Raw genomic sequence first — 22002 nt, forward strand, 5'->3', positions numbered from 1 at the left:
ATCTATCTATCTATCTATCTATCTATCTATCTATCTATCTATCTATCCATCCATCTATCTATCTAGATCATATATAGACCCAGGTATATACACAAAAGATGACCCTCCATACAACAAGAATATTTGCTCAATTATGTTCATAGCATATTATTTGTAATAGCCAGAATCTGGAAACAACCTAGATGTCCATCAACCAAAGAATCGATAAAGAAATTTTTATACATTTACACAATGGAATACTACCCAGCAATTAAAAACAGTGATATCATGCAGTCTGCAGACAAATGGGTGGAATTAGAAAAGATCATTCTGAGTGAGTTAAATCAGAACCAGAAAGAAAGGCATGGTTTATACTCATTTATAAGCAGATATTAGCCATATAATGCAGTATTTTCTATATTACAATCCACAGACCTAAAGTAGTTAAATAACAAAGAGGGTCTTAGAGAAGATGCTTAGTTCTCATTCACAAGAGCAAATTGAATATATACAGGAAGCGGCTGAAGAGAGGGAACAGGAGTCCAACATAGATATCTTGTGAAAGACTCTAGCCAGCAGGCGATAGAAGCAGATACTGAGACTCACAGCCAAACTTTGGGCAGAGTACAGGGAGTTTTATGGAAGAGTGAAGGAATAGAAGGATTTTGAGGGAACAGGAACTATTAAGAAAAGACTGAATGAGTCTCCAGAAAATGAGAAATTTATTAAAGAACTTGAGTGTCAGTTCAAAAGTCACCCAAAATCACCGTGACTGTGCCCGTCAGTGTTGTATCACAGGTCCCCAAGTAATCCATGTCTCCTCTGTTCAGCCAGTCATGGATTTTAGCTGTTGGTATTTGTTTCCTCCTAGGCTCTGTGCTCTCAGCTTCAGCATTCTCTCCACAGGCAGTTATCCCCAGCACATTGCTCAAACAGAGTCTCCTGGGAGCAGCATTTTGCGGTGATATTAAATTCCCATGCTACATATTACAAGACTGACCAGTTTCATGGAGAGTAGTGAGCAGAGTCACCCTTCTGCATTGCTTCTTTGTTTTGCTGTTGTTGGTGTACAAAAATTTGCAAGTTTAAGGAATGGTTGCGATAAAACTCTATAGGAGGTAAAAAGTGGGTGGAGAATACATGGAAATTGAAAGTAGCGAAATGTTTGGATTAAATTACTTTCCATTCTGTGTTAGGTAAAATTATAATCAATCAATATATTATAATAATACATTAAGTAGAAAACAAGATATATTTACTTTTATGAACTAGAAATACACATATACTTATATGTTCAAATATGGAAAGAGAATGTTACAGAACCAGTAAGTTGCAACATGATCATATTCATTCACATTTCTTTGAGCATCAAGAAGCTACTTTAAAACTCCAGTATGCCAGTGACAATTTAAAAAGGCAGGAGTCAAAAAGTTTCCTTCCCCCTGCTCACTATTACAAACTTCCCATCCCTTGGTCTCCTAATACCGACCAGAAGACTACTGCCCTAAATAACAAGAGACACTAACTCTGATGTAGTAGGGTGGATAATTGTTATTTTCACTTAGTTTTACTTTGTTCCTAGTGCCTTAAACTGTGAGTCATGTAAGTGAATGCAGGAGTTGTAAAAATTTTTTACTAGCACAGTGTATCTGAATGCACAACAACCAAATTTAATTCCAATTTAAATATGGACTGAATCTGACGTGCTGCCGGGAGCCGTTGTCCTGTTGTCTTCTGCATGTCACTGCAGCCTACAGTCTGGACACTTTCCCTCTTTGTACCTGTGTATGGCCATCCACAATGCCTGGAATGCCTCAGCTCATATTAGATACTACTATAGTAACAGCTTGGAAACATTTTATTGTACATGCAAAGCTTTCTAATTTTATAGAAACAACAGCATAATTATAGAAAATGCTTTGTAAGTTTTTTTATAATTTCTTAGCCTGTAAATATCAAGCTAACATATTCTTGGACTTTATTAGAGTGCATGATTTTAAAATTTGCTGTTTGAAATGACAAATTGAGTTTCTTTAAGAAGAAACAAATGAAGCTTCTAGAGTAACAGGTTTCCATACAGCTTTTCAAAAGGCTTTCAGTGTTACCTATTCCTTACTATTCCCTTCTTTACTCTGCTTTTTATTCCCCTTCCCTGTTTAGTTCTCCTATTCTATTTTCTTCTCTTTCTTTGTAACTGTTTTTTCTCCCATTCCTCAGAAGACCTACTCCTCCCCACCTTACAATGTCCCTACCCTCTATGGATGGTCTAATCAAAACACACATATCTAAAGCTTTAAAAGTTATCATATATGTGTGTGTGTGCGTGTGTGTGTATATGAGAACATTGCATATATATATATATATATATATATATATATATATATATATATATATGAACACATGAAATATTTGTCTTTTTCATCTGAGAACATGAAGGAGATGAAGGTGTGAGTGAGCTTCCCCTGAAGATACAAGCATGGGAAAACTCGTCCTAATACTTGTATCTCGTACGGTGGTATGGACAAGGGAGAGATATCCTCATTGCCCCCTCATCCCTCACCACCTTTGGTACCATGAGGTGAGGAGGATTTGGGAGAAGCTGGGGAAGAGGAAAGAATATGATGAAAGTGCCCCTAAAGGCATTGGAGGTGTGGCTGTCAGGAGGTGGCACAGAGGGGAGAGAGGCTATGTCTATGTTCATTGTTCTCACCTATAAACATCTGAATGATTAATAGCCTAACAATTCCAGAAAAAAAGTGGGGCTGAGACAACCACCAGTCCAGCACTACAGGGCCTGGACAGAGAGCTGGCCTGAGATGGCCCCTAGTCTGATGCTGTGCAAGTCTTGGGGAGCAGCCCATGCCTGAGATGACTCCTGTATGGTGCCATTATGCACAAACAAGACATTGCACTTCTGAGACCATTCCTGAGAAGACCCCAGATTCTCAGAGACCATGTTACTAAGAGGAGGAAATAAGTTGAGGAGAAATGGAAGAGAGAAAGAGAAACAGAAGGATATGGCAAAATGAAGAGAGGCAGAACTGGAGACTCAAGGGTAGCGAGGAACAGCCTGATGTGAGTAGCCAGCGATGCCACCTGATATCATGGAGGGGTGCTGGCCTGTGCTGCCGCTGGAGGGGAAGAGCACATCTGAGTACATAGCCCTGTAGCAGCAGGTGTCTGTTATCACCAAAGGCCAGGTGGACAACCTTGGTCTGGGCTGCTGTCCCGGAACATGTTGATGTCTGAGGGCTGTGCAGAATTGGCCCCAGCCCTCACCTGGGCATCTTGGGAAAGCTGACCCTGAAGGCATGAGATTAGGAGAGCTGATGCTGGCCCTAGCCAGTTGCGAGTCTTGCACATTGCCAGAGTTGTGGGTGTGCTGGCACTGAGGATACAAACATGGTAAAGCTGGCCCTAATACTTGTCTCCTGTGCGGCGGGTGGATGAGGGAGAGATACCTTCATCTGGCCTTACCCCTCAGCATCTTTAGCAGGTGGGAGAGTTGGCTCTGGGGTCAGGACAGCAGGAGAGGAGCCCTTCCCCTCACCAGCTGCAGCACTCAGAAGAGTGGGCCCTGCACCTCATCTGGGCTGCCCGAGAAGGTATGAGTGTAGGAGAGCCGGCCTGTAACTTGTCTGCAGTGTGGCAGCATGGATAAAAGAGAGATGCCCTCTCCAACCCTAGCCCGTGGCTCTCTATGGCAGGCGGGAGAATTGGCCCTGGAGTCACAAGAGTAGAAGAACTGGCCATTTTTCCTCAGTAGTTGCAACACTTGGGAGAGCAGGCACCTTGTCTGGACAGCAGGGAAGAGCTGGTTTTAGTTGTGGTGGTTGCTGGTAAACCAGCCCCAAGGACATGGGACAGGAGAGCAGACGATTTGGCTTGCTGACCAGCTCAAATACCTCTCAGGTCCAGATCTAGGGTTTTGAGTTGGCCCACCCAAACATTTACACCAGCCAGAGTGCCTGAAGGGGCCAGTCCTACAGATCCAAACTACAGGATCTCCATGAAAGAGAGCAACAATAGCATATCTGAAAGGAGTCCTGGTGAGGTTCCAGCACTGATAGAGCAGCCGCAGCCAGAGGCCTCGTACCAGACCAAGAAATCACTGCAGTGAACATTTGCAAGCAAAGAAGTGTGGACAAAGGGTATACTGTAGGACACTTTGTGACACACTACAGCTTCCAATATGAGATTTTTTTCCCTCTGTTGGGGGAAAGGTTGCAAGGGTGGAAAGTGGGTGGGTATGAGAGGAGAGGGAGATGGGTGGGATTGGGGTCCATGATGTAAAATTCACAAAGAACCAATAAAAAGTTTTAAAAGGATATGATAAAAATCTATTATTATAAGAAAAAATAAAAATATTTCTTAAAGTAAAAAGTTTTACTAAAGTACAAATATATATATATTGGTGTGCCACGATGTTTATTGGGGGAGGGGGCATCAGTCCTTGGCTGTAGCCTTCCTCATAGCTGCCAGCACATTGCTCAGCTCCTCCTGCTTCCTCTTGGCGCGGACGTGCATGCCCACCCTCTTCTTGATGAACCTGAGCGTGAGTTTGTCCTTAGCAGCTCCATAGCGCGCCGCTCATACGAGGCTAAGCCACATACATCCCCGATCATGTCTCCCATGAACTTGGTGTACTTGGTGAGGTGCCTGCGGTGCCAGGCTGGCTGTGCCTCGGCTTGTTGACGTTCTTAGTCACCTTGTGGCCCTTGTTGAGGCCCACGGCCATGGGGTAGCGCGCGGCCACGGCTGCTGCTCTCCGATGCAGCAGAGACAGGAAGCCAAAAAAGTATTTTTAGTTTTCTTAGTTTCTTAAATAAAATGGTGTAATTGTACATGTAAAACATCATTTTAAAGAATTTTGGTTAGAAATGAAGACAGAATTTCTTAACCATTTCTGCTGCTTAGTGTGATATATTTATATAAGATGGAGGTCTCAGCATTGATGAGTCTACAACAAAATTGCTGATCAACTCTGAAAATCATTGAATATGCTTTAGGTTCTGCCGTATCTAGTATTAGCCAAGATCTAACTCCCCAATAGAAAAAAACAAGCACACCCATCTCACTAGTATGCAAATTTGTTTCTACCTCTACTGCTAAAATTACGTATATAGTTAAGAATTGTTTTTAAGTAAGCTTATATTTAATACCAATAAATGTTTGATTTGTACACCTATTTTATACCTGGATTTGCATAAAAAATTCTCAAGCAAAAAGTGGAAAGGTTAAGAAGCAGCTTTAGCTCCCAGTAAGACATTCAGAATGAGTAAGGTAATATCTTCACGCTGGATTTACTAGCTAAACAATCCTGTATAATTCCTCATGAACTACTTCATTTAGATGATACAACTATTCACATCGCTCCCTGCCCACTTCATGGTATAAGGTTAAAAGGGCTGATCAGATGGTTCCAGGTGAGACTATAGTCACCATCCGATCTAATTTAAACATTCTCCTGGGACTCAAAGGAGAACTTATCTCTTATTGTATTATTCAGCACAATGCCTATACATAAATGCTGATTGTCCCCATCGTTTTTACAGCTACAAACACAAATTTAAGGCATGTAAAGGAATCTGCTGTTAACATCTACATAAATAAGCCCTAGTTATTCTAGGCAGCACACACTGCGCGTGAACTGTAGCGAGGCAGTAGCAATTTTCAGGCATATTTATTCAAACCCCAAATCAACTGCACACGATTTGTTACCCAAATGTATTTCCTGTGGAGAGCCGCCATCACAGAGCAGCAATGACACGGACAAGGAAGGAAGGAAAATGCTGTGGATAAAAATGGCCTGTTCAAGTCCTGGAAAATATGGTACACACTCACTCACATCTGCTGTAAAACTGCTAATCTTAACATTTTTTTTTTTGTGCAGAAGACACCAGGTCAGCCTGAAATTCACCTGTGGCAGAAAATTAGGAAGTCTGGTCATTGTAATGTTCATTGTTCCCCAGAGAGTTCCATCCACAGCTCCCAGTGTGTCGAGCATCTCCTCTCATTCACACCTTGGATTCACACAACTAGGCTCAGAGGGCAAGCCCCAGTTTTGCCTTCTGAGATACACCTGAAATTGTGCAGTAGAATCAAGAATCAAGAAGAGAGAATCAAGAAGAGAATCACTCAACATTGGTTGAGTGACAGAGAGATTGTTTAGGGGTACTAGCAGTGGAGAAAAATTACTCAGATGCCCTTGACCAAACACCATTCTCTTGTTTGGGAAAAAGTTCTTTTCCAACAAGCAGGAAGCCTCTGGGGTATTGCACACACCAAAAGAAATACTAGCAATCAATGGGTGGCATGTCATACCCAGATTGCCTTCAAATCCAAAAGAAAGCTCTCTCAGAATGCTCAGGACAGGACTTCTGAAAATGTGCCCTCACAAAATGGCAAGGAGAACATTGGTAAAAATGACCAACACTGGAGACTTCAGGGACACACATGCATGAATCTTAGTAGCAACAGGAGCCTGTTGTGTCTCTGAAGAACCTGGAGATACTGAAGAACAAAAACTACTCACCCATGCTATCTGTGAGAACCAGTAGTGATAAGCTATGAATGAGATTTGAAAATGGGAGGAACAGGCCCTTGTTCACATAATTTTCATTGTTCAACCTTCTTAGAATATATCGCAGCTTTTGGATATGCGCCTAGGAGTGGTATAGCTGAATCTTGAGGAAGTGCTATTCCTAATTGTCTGAGAAAGCACCAGATTGATTTCCAAAGTGGTTGTACCAGTTCACATTCCCACCAGCAATGGAGGAGGGTTCCCCTTTCTACATAACCTCTCCAGCATATGTTGCCACTTGAGTTTTGGATCTTAGCCATTCTGATGGGTGTAAGGTGAAATCTCAGGGTCGTTTTGATTTGCATTTCCCTGATGACTAAGGACGTTGAGCATTTCTTTAAGTGTTTCTCTGCCATTCGATGTTCCTCTACTGAGAATTCTCTGTTTAGGTCTGTACCCCATATATCCAAAAGATGCTCAAGTATACAATGAGGACATTTGCTCAACCATGTTTGTAGCAGCTTTATTTGTAATATCCAGAAGCTGGAAACAATCCAGATGCCCCTCAACTGAGGAATGGATACAGAAATTATGGTACATTTACACAATGGAATATTACTCAGAAATAAAAAACAGGGAAATCATGAAAATTGCAGGTAGATGGTGGGAACTGGAAAATATCATCCTGAGGGAAGTATCCCAGAAGCAGAAAGACACACAGGGTACATACTCACTCACAAGTGGATATTAGACATATAATATAGGATAAACTTACTAAAATCTGTACACCTAAAGAAACGAAAGAAGAAGGAGGACTCTGGCTAAAATTCTCAATCCCCATTCAGAAAGACTAAGAGGATGGACATCAGAAGGAGAAAACAGGAAACAAGTCAGAGCCTCTGAAAGACTCTACCCTGTAAACATATTTACATGACTAAGTTATTGTGTGTGTCTGTTAGTTTGCTGAGATGGCTCAGTGTTGATCTGAAATTCATAGAGCTGATATTTTCAAACATCCCTCTATGAAAGAACACACAAAGAAATACAGACTGTCAGAGAAATTAATTATATGGGAACATATAAAAGATACCACAGATGTATTTTGTTCATAATACACACTCATTTACTTTGAGCATAGTTGTATAATCAGCCTAACAGACACCCACAATATCTACCTGAGACACCATGATTATCCTGAAACCCCTGTGTAGTGTCACAGTCTCCAGGATGAGCTGCAGACTCTGCCATCAAACCAACTGAGAGGAATGTAAAATTAGTTGAACATGCAAAGAGTTCATTAACCTTAGAGATTAGCAATAGTCACACTGTTATTTATTCTACAAATATGTAGAAGGCACAATATATTTCTAAGTGACAAACAGTTTCCATAATAATAATAATTAACAAAACAGATGAACAAGTGTCAGAAGTGATTAGAAAAATATGAACTATTAACAATGAAAAAATCAAAAGTAACCTTATAACTTTAAGATAGTCACAAAAGCCCTTGGTGAAGCAAATGAACTGCCATGAAAATACATGGCCCACACAGACAAGAGAGAACCTTCACACAGAGAGACAAGGTGTCAGAGCTAAAGTCCTGGTAAGTGGTGAAAACTACAGTCTTTTCTATACCAAATAAAAACTGCCTGATGCTATCATTTCTATTCAAAAAGAAAGAAAAGTTCTACACAAGGCAATTAAACAAGAGAATGAAATGAGAAAGCCACACTGGAAGGGGCTAAATAAAACTATCTGCATTTATATATAGCATAATGTTTAGAAAATCATAGGGAATCTACAGAAGAAAACATTGGAATATAGAATGTCAATACAGTTTCAGTGCACAAGAACAATATGCAAAAATGAATCATATTTTTGTTCTGTAACAGTGGTCAATGGAGAAATTGCAAAACAGCTAATTTTTTTAAAAACATTCAAATATCACTTTCCAAAAAAAAAAAAAAAATCAAAGCCTCTAGAATAGTAAAAACAATCTTGGAAAAGAATAAAAACGGAGGATGCAACATCCCAGTTCCAAAACTACATGAACAAACCAAGTAATCCAATTTAAAAACATGGGATACAGAGTTAAACAGAGAATTCTCAATAGAGGAATATTGAATGGCAGAGAAACACTTAAAGAAATGTTCAACGTCCTTCATTATCAGGAAAATGCAAATCAAAACAACCCTGAGATTTCACTTTATATCCATCAGAATGGCTAAGATCAAAAATTCAAGTGACAACACATGCTGGAGAGGATATGCAGAAAGGGAAACACTCCGCCATTGCTGGTGAGACTCTAAACTTATACAATGACTTTGGAAACCAATCTGGTGCTTTCTCAGACATAGTAGGAATAGTGCTACCTCAAGATCCAGCTATACCACTCCTAGGCATATATTATTTATATGCTCAACTATACAACAAGGACATTTGCTCAAACATGTTTGTAGCAGCTCTATTCATAATAGCCAGAATTTGGAACCAACCTAGATGTCTCTCAATGGAGGAATAGATACAAAAACTGTGGTAACTTTACACAATGGAATACTACTCAGCAATTAAAAACAAGGAAATCATGAAATTTGCAGGCAAATGGTGGGATCTAGAAAAGATCATCTTGAGTAAGGTAACCCAGAAGCAGAAAAACACACAGGGTATATGCTCACTCATAAGTGGTTATTAGACATGGAATATATGATAAACATACTAAAATGTATACTCCTAAAGAAGCTAATTAACAAGGAACACACTATGGAAGATGCTCAATCCTCATTCAGAAGGGCAAACGCAATAGACATTGGAAGCAGGAGAAGACATGGAACAGGACAGGAACTTACCACAGAGGGTCTCTGAAAGACTCTACTGATGGAGGTATTAAAGCAGAGGCTGAGACTCATAGCCAAATGTAGGGCAGAATGCATGGAATTTTATGAAAGAAGGGAGAGATAGAAAGACCTGGAGTGAACAGGAGCTCCAAATGGAGACCAACAAAGCCAACACAAACCTGGACCCTGGGGATCCTGAAGGGACGGATACCCCAACCCAGGTCCATGCATTGAGAGGACCGAAAACCCCTGCTCAGATGTAGCCCATAGACTCAGGATCTCCAAGTGGCTACCCTAGTAAGGGGGGCAGGGGCTTTCTCTGGCATGAACTCAGTGGCTGGTTCTCTGATCACCTCCCCCTTGCAGGTGCAGCCTTGGCAGGCCACAGAGGAAGGCAATGCAGCCAGTCCTGATGAGACCTGATAGGCTAAGGTCAGATGGAAGGGGAGGAGGACCTCCCCTATCAGTGGGCTAGGGTAGGGGCATTGGGGGAGTAGAGGGAGGGAGAGTGGGATTGGGAGGAGACAAAGGAGAGGGCCACAGCCAGGATACAAAGTGAATAAATTGTAATAAATAATAATAATTAAAATAAAAAAAATAAAGTTCCAATAATCAAAATACAGTTATAAGACAAACATACCAATGCAAGAAATGCATTTGAGAGTTCAGAAATAAGTTTATGTTTGATCAATTGTTAGCAAGGGTGTCAATTAATAAGAGGACCAAACAGTCATTACAACAAATATGTCAATGACAATGGATCATGCTCGTGTAAAAGAATACAGTTAGATTCTTCATCTTACCGCATCTAAAAGTAAACTAAGCAGGCCATATATCAAATGTCAGTGACAGAAAGGTAAAACTTGACAGGATACTTAGAAATAAATCTTTTTACTGGATCCATGATTGTTTTAAGAAAGAAATAAAAGTTTGGTAAAATTTCCTATTTTTGTGATTTAATTAATATTAATAAATGAAAAGATTACTTAGAGAATGCAAATGTTTAAGAAATACTTATACATTATAGCACAGCAAGAAATTTCATCTGATATTTTATGGAAACTTCAAAGTCCAGCAATAAAAGTCTGATTAAAAATGAGAAAATGATTTGAAAATCTGCAAAAAAATGTCAGTTTTTCTCAGTTCCTGTTGAATATAGTGCTTGCCACCAGCTACAGCAATAGGACAAGTGCCAGAGGTAAAGAGGATACTGGTAGGAAAAAAAGAGAGGTGTCCTTATTTTCAGATGATATGTATATTCCATATGTAGAAGACCCCCAAATCTCCATCTGAAAACTCAAAAGCTGATCATAACATTCAGCAAAATAAAGTACACACTAAATTCAGTAGCCATCTTAGACAACAAACATATCTCACACACTCCCTGACCCCCCCAAAAAAAAAATTCAAGGAAATAATACCATGCACAACAGCCTCTTGTCCCAAGGAAAATGTTTTCTGGACACAACAGGGCAGCTGCTCATACGCACTCGCAGAGATTGTGCCATGACAGCAAGCATGTGACCTGCACAGCTGCAAGCCAAAACAGACCTCAGCAAAGGAAGGGGCACAAAGTTCCACCCCTAATCAAGAAGCTATTTTTGTTTTCTTTTTCTTCACAAAAGTTTCTGAGGGAGGGAAAATGAGTTCTCCTCAGCGGAGTGACACACTCCAGAGCTAGTACAGGCTGAGGAGTAGTTGGCCAACACAAAATGTTCCCCGTGGCTTGTTTGGCTTCTGTTGTTGCTTTTGGTACCTTTTTGTGTTTCCTTTTTGTTTGTTGTTTTAGTTTTTCTTTAGGAGAGAAAAAAATATATAAAGTTGGGTTAATGGGGAGGGGTTGGGTCTGGGAGGTATTGGAAAAAGGAAAGAATGTGATCAAAATATACTCTATGAAAAGTTTAAAAATAAAATTAAAACATATTGTAATAAATATGACTAAGATAGTGAAAGACACAGACAAGGAAACTTTAAGACACCCCCCCCCCTCAAATGAATTGACGAAGACACCAGAAGATGCAAAGAAAATAGCCGTCCTACGAAAAGCAATCTACAGACAGAGCATAATCCCAATTAAGTTCCAAGGCAATTTTTCACAGAAACTGAAAAATAATCTCAAATTTAATTTAATGTGGAAACACCAAATCCCAGCATGGCCAAAATAATCCTGAACAAGGACAAGAAAAGGCTGGACTGGTAGATTTCCACATTGAATCCATCTGGACCTGGGATTTCTTTAGCTAGGAGATCTTTAATCAATGCATCTCACAGATGTTATGTATGTATTTAAATGATTTCCTTCATCTTTTTAAACATTAGCATCTCATATATATATAAATATATATATATATACTTATAAATTTATCTTTTCTTTTAAATTTTTTCAAGTTTGTTATAATACAGACTTTTTGTTTTCTTTAATTTTATATTTATTAATTACAGTTTATTCACTTTGTATCTCAGCTGTAGCCCCCTCCTTCACCCCCTCCCAATCCCACCCTTTCCTTCTCCTAGGTCCTGTCCCAGTCCAATGAGAAGGGAGGTCCTCCACCTTTCCATCTGACTCTAGCTTATCAGGTCTCATCTGGAGTGGCTGCATTGTCTTCCTCTGTGGCCTGGGGAGGTGAACAAAGGGCCAGCCACTAAGTTCATGTCAGAGACAGCCCCTGTTTCTATTACTGGGGAACCCTCTTGAACACTGAGCTGCCGTGGGCTACATCTGTGCAGGGATTCTAGGTTATCTCCATGCATGGTCCTTGGTTGGAGCATCAGTCTCAGAAAAAAAAAAAAGAAAAAAAAAACACAAACAAACAAACAAACAAACAAACAAACAAAAAAACAAACCTGTGTCCAGATTTTTTGGTTGTGTTGCTCTCCTTGCAGAGCTCCTGTTTCCTCCAAGTCTTTCTATCTCCCTGGAGTGCAAGATTCCCTGCACTCTCCCCAAAGTTTGGCTATGAGTTTCAGCATCCTCTTTAATGCCCTGCTGGGTAGAGTCTTTCAGAGGCCCTCTGTGATAGGATCCTGTCCTGTTCCCTGTTTTCTCCCTCTACCTTTGCCTGTCTCCTTTGCCTTTCTGAGTGAGGATTGAGCATTTTAGCCACTTTTGAAGTCTCTGAATTTCCCAAGTGAATGTTGTTGTAATGTATCCCTTTTCAACTCTAATTGTATAAACTTCGATTCTACCTTCCTTTTATTTTTTTGCCAATTTGTCTAAAAATTTGTTAATCTTGTTTATTTATTCAAACAGGCAATTTTTGTTACCTTGAATCTTTGTATTTTTTCTATTTTTATTAATCTCAGCCTTGATTTTGATTACCTCTTCTCATCCACTTGGAGGGGATTTTTCTAGGACTTTACTATGAATCATTGAATTTTTAATTTCAGATCTCTTTAGGTTTTTGATGTAGGCACTTAATGCTGAAAACTTTCCTCTTAGGACTACTTTCCTTGTGTCCTACATATGTTTCTATGTTGTCTTTTAATTTTTGTTCAATTCTAGAAAATTTTAAACCTCCTTCCAGATTTCTTCTTTTGTATAATTTTTACTCAGTATTGTGTTGTTGAGCCTGCTTCTCCTGGCTTGCTTAGCCTGCATTTTTATACAATTCAGGACTACTAATCAGGGGTAGTTCTGTCCACATTGGTGTGGGCCATCCAATATCAATCACCAATCAAGAAAATGCATTAAAGAACTTGCCTACAGGTCAATCTTATGGAGGTGTCTCTCTCTTTTTTTTGATATTTGATTTTTTAATTTTTATTTTTATTAATTGTACTTTATTCACTTTGTATCCCCCCCATAAGTCCCTCCCTCCTCTGTTAGTATAATGTTCTTTTGAAATGCATACACCTTACCCTTGTGGATTCAAATACTGATTTCCCCCTCCCCCACTCTCTGGTTTCAATCCAGATATTGCATTGTGATACTTATTCTAATCATCCTGTCTCAACTTTGTGTAAACAGGACAAAATAAAGCAACTAGCCACAATGTTGTGCAATGGGAGGAGCCAGAGGACAGGAAAGGGGAGGAGCCAGAAGGCAGGAAATGAGTGGGAGGAAAAAGGGCATGAGAGAGCTAGGAGAGCAGAGCTGGAGGAGAGATCTTGGAGGACATGGAGCATGAACCAGACCTAAGATTTCACAAAAAGCAAATATAATGGGTAAAATATAAATGCTAGGAAACTATGAGGGCTTGGAGGTTTACGATGGAACAACTATTACCCAGCATTGTATTCTAGGTTAATTAAGTAAATCATAGTCTCTGTGTGGTGATTTGGTTATACAGCTGTTTAGGACTTACAGCAAGCTTTACCAGAAGATAAATCCATAGTAAACACTTACAGCACTTCTCCTCTCCCAGTTCCATCCTCCCTCCCCTTTCTCCATGCATGCCTCTCCACAAGTCCACTGATAGGAGAGGTCTTCCTCTCCTTTCTTCTGATCCTTGTCTATCAGGTCTCATGAGGAGTGGCTGCATTGTCTTCCTCTGTGGTCTGGTAAGGCTGCTCCCCCCCCTTAAGGGGAGGTGATCAAAGAGCAGGCCAATCAGTTCATGTCCAGGACAGTCCATTCAGAAAGGCTAAGAGGATGGACATCAGAAAAAGGGGAAAATGGGGAACAGGACAAGAGCCTGCCACAGAGGGCCTCTGAAAGGCTCTACCCTGCAGGGTATAGAAGCAGATGCTGAGACTTATGTCCAACCTTTGGACAGAGTGCAGGGAATCTTATGAAAGAAGTGGAAAATAGTAAGTCCTGGAAAGGACAGGAGCTCCACAAGGAAAGCAACAGAACCAAAAATTCTGGGCACAGGGGTCTTTTCTGAGACTGATACTCCAATCAAGGACCATGCATGGAGATAACCTAGAACCTCTGCACAGATGTAGCCCATGGCAGTTCAGTGTCCAAGTGGGTTCCATAGTAATGGAGGTGTCTCTTAATTAAGGTTCCCTCTTTCAAGATAGATTTCTATTTTTTTATCAAGTTAATATAAAACTAGCTAGCACAAGTATCCTCTGTAGAGTCAGCTTATTGGTCACAAATTCTATTTGTCTTATCGTTCTGTTGCTGTGAAGAGACACCATGACCACAGCAACCATTATGAAAGAAAGCATTTAACTGAGGCTTATTTATAGTTTCAGAGGTTTAATTCATTATCAACAGGCTTGTAAGCATGGCAGCACACAGGCAGACACAGCGTTGAAGAATGAGCTGATGGTTCTACATCTCAATCTTCAAGAAGCAGGGAAAGAAGGGGCCACTGAACTGGGCTTGGTCTTTTGAGACCTCAAATCTAACCCCAGTGACACTTCCTCTAACAAGGCCAGACCTTCAAATAGTGCATTTAAATCATTTCAAATACAGCATTTAAACATATGAACCTATAGTTGTCACCACTAAATCATCTATTTATTATCTGTTTTTAAAATCTATGCTTTCATATTTCTTCAATTACAACTGGTAATTTTGCTGAGTGTTAGTCTTGGCTGGCATCCATTCCTTAATCCTTTCTGCCTTTCATAGCCTCCACAGAAAAATCAATGGTTATTCTGATAGGCCTGCCTTTCAATGTGACTTGATCTTTCTTGCTGTTAAATATACATAAAATTAAACTGATTCTTAATGACTTATCAACATACCCATAGATTACTGCAACTCTCACCCTCATTATAAAAGCTTCTATTTATAATAGATAGAGATTAACACAAACACTTACAACTAGTCAGTTCTTGGAGAGTAAGAGACTGTGAAATGTTTAGCCCTAAATAGGATGTCTTTATCACACCCCATTCTCTCAAGGTTCAGGGAATAACTGGGGACAAGAGGCAGAATGATTGTAAGAGCTGAGTTGGTGGATGACTATAATGAAAATTGTTTTCCAGATACAGCAGCACAATAATACATATGAACTCAGAGCAGATGTAACAGCATGCACAAAGACCTTCCCAAACTCAAGTCAGACAAAATCCCAGCATGGAGATAGGAGGTGGGCATGAAGTCTATTTGCAATTGACAGGTGCTGGGAAAAAAAGGGTCAGTTTTCCTTAAGGGTGTGGCCCTTGTTAGGATGACCATTCTGTAGTGGAAGACCACACAACAGAAAATATATAAGAAAAAAAATTAGATATGTTGGACATAATCAATAAAACAAAGAAAGATAACATATATTTCTCTGTATGGGAACAGGGTAGGTCTGGGAAGACTTGGGAGAGAGGAGTAAAAATGATCAAAGTATATTGTATAAAATTCCTCAAGATCCAGCTATCCCACTCCTAGGCATATATCCAAAAGATGCTCAAGTACACAAGGACATTTGCTCAAACATGTTTGTAGCATCTTTATTCATAATAGCCAGAAGCTGGAAACAACCCAGATACCCCGCAGTTGAGGAATGGATACAGAAATTGTGGTAGATTTACACAATGGAATATCACTCAGCAATAAAAAAAAAAAAAACAAGGATATCAGATATCATGAAATTTGCAGGCAGATGGTGGGAACTGGAAAAGATCATCTTGAGTGAAGTATCCCAGAAGCAGAAAGACACACAGGGTATGTACTCACTCATAAATGGATATTAGATATATAATATAGGATAAACATACTAAAATCTGTACACCTAAAGAAACTAATCAAGAAGGAGCACTCTAGGTAAGATGCTCAATCCTCATTCAGAAAGGCAAAGAGGATGGACAACAGAAGAGGGAGAAAACAGGGAACAGGACAGGAGCCTACCACAGAGGACCTCTGAAAGGCTCTACCATGCAGGGTATTAAGGCAGATGCTGAGACTTATAGCCAACTTTTGGGCAGAGTGCAGGGAATCTTATGAAAGAAGTGGAGGATAGTAAGACCTTAGTGGAGGACAGGAGCTCCACAAGGAGAGCAACAGAACCAAAAAATCTGGGCATAGGGGTCTTTTCTGAGATTCATACTCCAACTAAGGACCATGCATGGAGATAACCTAGAACCCCTGCACAGATGTAGCTTATGGCAGTTCAGTGTCCAAGTGGGTTCCATAGTAATGGTAACAGGGACTGTCTGTGACAGCAAACGATTGGCCTGCTCTTTGATCACCTCCCCCTTGAAGGGAGAGCAGCCTTTCTAGGCCACAGAGGAAGACAATGCAGCCACTCCTGATGAGACTAAGATCAGAAGGAAGGAGATGAAGACCTCCCCTATCAGTGGACTTGGGGAGGGGCATGGGTGGAGAAGGGGGGAGGGTGTAATTGGGAGGGTAGGAGAGAGGGAGCCACAGGGGGTATACAAAGTGAATAAACTGTAATTAATAAAAATAAAATACAAAAACAAAAATGAAACATGAAATTTTTTTCAAAGAAACAATTCAAGTGAGCAAATATAAAGAGGAATTGAGAAGAAATATCTTCATGTAAGACACATGAATGTTTAAAAACATCATAACATATGTAGTCATTAAGGAAATGAAAGCCATCGCCACGAAATGTCACCATCCCTATTATGACATTAAAGCATAAGAGAATGAAAGGCACCCAGAGACCACGAAAGGATCAGAATTTTGCATCACTTGTGGGGTTACAAACTTGTGATATCACGGTGGAAACTGTGACTTTTTAGTTCTTCAAAATCACGATCTTCTAGAATTTCAAAACTCAGAAAGTGAGAGTTACCAACATTTCCAATATTGGCTATATATCCAGAGCACATTTGAAGCATGTATATAAATTTTATAGTAGACGTATTTAAAACAAAGCAAACTCAACCTAAAAGTCTACTGTCATCTCTGTGGGGGCTTGTATCTCAAGCTTTGTATGATGGACAGTTGTTTCCCAGAGGGGCAGTTTGGGGAGGTAGAATGGGATCTGCAGATGTGACCCCTGGGTCACAGGGGATATACGCTTGAAATGGATGAAGAAAATCCTTCTGGAAACCTGTGCTAGTTCTCGAAGACTATTACAATAAAAATCGAAGCCAGACATCTGAGTCCCTGTCTGGCTTCCGTTCTGCCTGTGTAACTATCCCCTCTTGTTTGCATACCACCACTGAGGCAAATAGAACCCTTACCAAAGCACACGCTATCTTTGTAGATTTTTCACCCTCGCAAAACGGGAGGTAAATTAGCCTCAGCTGTTTTGTTAAAGTAATTAAAAACTGATCAGTTTTTGTCCACTCAGTGAAGGGTTGATCATCAAGGAGCAGGGGTTTACCTGTGTGGTAGAGTGGCTGTGCTGAATGTGCACGTGCACAGAAAACAAACACAAAAAATACAACCACACCCAAACACCCCCATCACAAATGTCTAATCAAATGTGGCATGTCCAGGCCCTGGAACAATAGTCAGCAATAAAAAGGATTGCAATAAAAGGATATAGCATGCTCTAACTATAAAAATTATTATCTTAGGATGCTTGGATAACTCGATTGATATGGCTCCTGACCCTGAATCTGAGAGTCCAGGGTTCAGTTCCGTGCTACCTTTAGAGCTGTAACTGGTGGCCCCTGTGAGTTTAAAAGTAGCTCAGACTGTGGCTCAGAGAGCAATAAGTAAAATTAAATGAAACAAAAACCATTATTATATGACAAAGCCAGATACAAAACACCACATAGTCCAGTATTAGTTTCTATGAAGTATGCCAACTGAAACACAGAAAGTGGGTCCCGGGAGCTGAGCATGAGGTTGGAAAGCAACTGTGAGGGTATGCACTGTGCATACCATTTATTTAGGGGATGAAACAAATATTTTAAAATTAAATGTTGTTGGTAATAACACGACTTTGAGGCTGTGCTAAAAGTTTATTTGAAGGTGCATAAAGACAAAAATTTGTGATATGCAATAGTCTCTAGTGAAAGTTACTACTTTAAAGGGAGCCGTTAGAACATAAGACTGCAGGCCTCACATTAGACTTTCTATTATTGTTCAAGCCTAGCTGCTTTGGGCACAATTCTTTACCACATAAGCTTCCTTGAGTGAAACCTGTATAAACCATCATCTAGAAAGTGAAGAGGTTAGACAAAATGATCCCCATTACTATTGTCTTTCCATACTATACAAATAATTTAGCTCAAAATCCCTAGCGTTTTGTTTTTACAAATTGTTTATTAGCATACATTCACTGTATAAGAATATAGATTTCATCACAACATCTTCATATAAGAATACTGTGTACTTTGAGCACACTCAGTACTATGCAAGGCCTGAGTTTCATTTCCAGCATTGGAAACAATGAAAGGCAACAACACAAACACCTAAGAATGGATAATACTTATAAGAATGTTATAACAAATAAAGCTTCATATCTCAGCAATAAAAGACATTTCAGTACAGATATAATGTATACAACTTGAAAAAATCTTGGTAAGAAAATCAGACACGGAATGCCACATCTTATATTATTCATTTGTATAAAATATTCAGAAGAAGCCAGGGGATAAATAGTTGGGAGAATGAAGATCCACAGAGATGGCATGTGGTGGATGTGCATGAAGGGGGGATGGATACAAAGCAGGGAAGGAAGCCAGAGAGGAACTCAAGTGTCTGGCTTGGGCTTTTATTATAATACTCTATGGAACTAACACAAGACTTCCAGTAGAATTTTTTTCATCCTTTTCAAGAGTACATCCCCTGTGACATAAGGACCATACCAAGACCACATTTCTTTTCAGCTTTAGACCATTTGCTTCTCCAATCTGGACACCTAATATACAAAGCCAGCTTTGGTTAAGTAGAGAAGTTGACAAAAAATGTGGAGACTGGACCTGCTTCCATTAACTTTGTACCCAACTGTTTCATTTTTAGCAGTTCTAATCTGTGTCAAAATGGAAAACTGAGAGTTTTGAAAACTGCATAAGACTTCTAAATGAACAAAAGGTAACAGGTTTGTGAGACAGTTGACTTGGTATCATGTTTAGGCTACCCCTGCCCTGTGTGAAAGCAGATGGAGCTAAGGCTTAGTTTTCATTTATTCAAGCAGTTCCAGCCTGTCTCTGCTGAGAGTCATGTATGAGGGCCACATGTGCTCCATACTATAGGTGATCAAGCAGTTGTCCCCCCATCCCAAAACTCATATTTTAAGGCTATTTATTCCACTCTTCAAATTTTCAGTGAGTTTAGAACAAGATACAGCAGACAGAAATTAAAAATAAAGAGCAAAATTAAATTTAGTCAACTATTGAGTTCCTGTGGTGGCTTACAGTTGGTGAAAGCACTTGGTCTTCAGATGGACACTGAAATGAGACCTGGACAGAAAGCTGGGGTTTACAGCCTGGAATCTTATCATGATACCTGATTACTTTGGGTCTGCAGCTAAGCTCTTGGCCATAGTACATAGGCTAACTTCATGGTTCTCTGAATTCATATGGTATATTTCTCAGAAGATATATTAACTGCTATTCTGGAAATTGTCTTCCAAAAACCTGTTTGCTAAAGGTTTAGCCTTAATAGGCCATGGAAACTATTCAAAGGCACTTAGGCACTTGGGATGCATGCTCCAAGGGAGTCACGGATCTGTGGCTTCCCCCTTCCTCTCTTTTTTACTTAGGCATATAGTGAGAAGTTGGCCTTGCTGCGTGCTTACCATTGCCCTCTAGGAAGCACCACAGACCCAAAGCAGGGGATCTTCACATTGGAGAATGGAACTCTCCAAACTGTGAGACAAAGTTAACCTTTCCTCTGTATGTTTGAATGGCTGCAGATATCTTGCTACAGTGATAAAATACAGCATACACTTCAGCCAAGATAATGTAACTGTGGTTGTACTAATGGCTTAGAAAAGTGAAGTTAAGTGAGACACAGATTATATTGAAGAAGTCTAGCACTTGGAGCTGGAGAAATCTCAGGGCTAAGGAGTATGTTGCCCTTTCAGAGAACTGCAATTTGGTTCCTGGCATCCACGTCAATCAGCTCAGAATGACCTGTATCAACAGTTCCAGACACCTTTTTCCAGCTTCCAAGGGCACCTCTCAGGTGCACATAGCCACATGCAAGCACACACACATACACATAAACATATGATACAATAAATCTTTAAAATATCCCAATGATTAAATGTCTGACTCTTGAATATTTCAAAGGCATAAAGACCATTTTTTGTTCTTAAAGTCTATGACTTTTTGTCAGCAAATTTCCAACCTATTTGTCAGAACTGAATGTGGCTTGACTTATTGCAAATGTAAATTCTGGTGATCAAAGTTCAGCACTTTTTCTGATCTATGAGTATAAAACAGAACCAAAGCATTGCTGGCTCAAAGTTACATTTCCTTTAATGCAAGTGATGAACTAGCTTTATAAATCAGTAATCTTGGCAAATTTACCTACATGCAAATTAATTTGGCTATTGGAGACATTAAAATTCTAAACAGCATCAACCTGTTTTTCCACCTTCCTAACAGTGACAAACCTAGAGATCCTACTCTCTGCATAAACAGTAGGAACAGAGGACTCTGGATTGAGCAGAGAGAGAAGTGACAAGGCAGAGGCCACACTGTACCATTTAGTTTGAAATACCAAGCTAAGCAATTGAGAAAGTTCAAAGGAGACAAGGCACAGAACAGAAAAATCAAAGTTAGGGGACACATAGCATACTGTTGCTGACCCTCCCATCTTAAGAGATGAGTAAGTGGTGCTCAGTAGGTGCCCTGTTGTGAGTAAGAGTCTGAAAATTAGGAGATGGGCCGAATGTCAAGACCAATGAAAATTGGCCAGGGCTGAAAGGAACAAGAGTTGCAAAGGCCCTTCAGATGTAGACAGAAAGCAAACCAGCATGTGATTAAATAGCCAGCTCTTCGCTTTTAAGGGTAAAAGCCACTTCATGGGCTGTGGCACATCCCACTTGTGGGAAGCACAGATCCTATCAGTGGGATATGTGGTGGCCCTGAATTCAGAACTGAGCTGAAGAATGACCCTCACGTCAATAGATACATCCCTCTCCTCAGGCGGCAACCCACCTAGACTTCATAAAAACTCAGAGCAACTACTTCCCACCCCACCCCCACTCCTGACGACTAGGGTTTTGGGCTTTAGTAGCTTGATTTTTCTATGCATGACTCGCTAATGCAAGGAATCTGGAAGGATCCTGCACTTGTACAGTGATTGCTACAAAGTGCCCAGTTACTGGAAGAAACAAAGAAAATGGTTCCATTGTGCATGTGTTGACCCACCTTTTCCTAAAAATACTCCTCTTCCAGCTAAATGGGAACACAGAAATCTCTGCAGCTCACTGAGATGTACCGCTAGATCTGCCAACAGGGGCCATAGCAGTCCACCTGAGACCAGGAGATGGACCAGCTGCACATGTTATTGGTTTGATCTCCTGAATCAGAGCTAGATGCTGGTCTCAGGAAGCATCCATATTGCTTGGAATAACTCTGTCTGCCACACTGTGAGCTCTGTGCAGAGTGATCACAGAAAAGCCTGAGCACCCAAGTTTGCTGCTTGAATCTTCATTCTAAATAGCTTTGACGTGCTGTTGGCTGGTATGAATTCATTGTCAAAGGGCAAGGGTAGAGAATGTGGTACTTCCTTGGCCTCTGGCTGTGAGCGCTCAGTGCTCTGGAGCAAGCAGGAATGCTGAGCTTACAAAGTTCAGGTCTGTTGAGAAAAAGCACATACTAGTTCAGGCTCAATTCACCTGGAGATGTGTTATGTGCCAAACCATCAGAGCATCTTTACTACACACTGGTGCACAGGAT

At 40.3% G+C, this 22002-nt stretch overlaps 1 protein-coding gene and 2 pseudogenes across 1 annotated transcript in view; 1 reads left to right on the forward strand and 2 right to left on the reverse strand.

Moving 5' to 3' along the window:
* Gabrg3 (gamma-aminobutyric acid type A receptor subunit gamma3) overlaps positions 1 to 22002 on the reverse strand; it is a 598293-nt gene that overhangs the window by 124728 nt on the left and 451563 nt on the right. The gene's annotated exons all lie outside the window — the stretch shown is intronic.
* Positions 2606 to 2723, forward strand: LOC129676984 (small nucleolar RNA SNORA17; annotated as a pseudogene).
* On the reverse strand, positions 4426 to 6518 carry LOC129676958 (60S ribosomal protein L36-like; annotated as a pseudogene).

This window comes from Psammomys obesus, unplaced genomic scaffold, assembly GCF_907164565.1.
Source record: "Psammomys obesus unplaced genomic scaffold, mPsaObe1.curated_primary_1811, whole genome shotgun sequence".
Classification (NCBI taxonomy): Eukaryota; Metazoa; Chordata; class Mammalia; order Rodentia; family Muridae; genus Psammomys; species Psammomys obesus.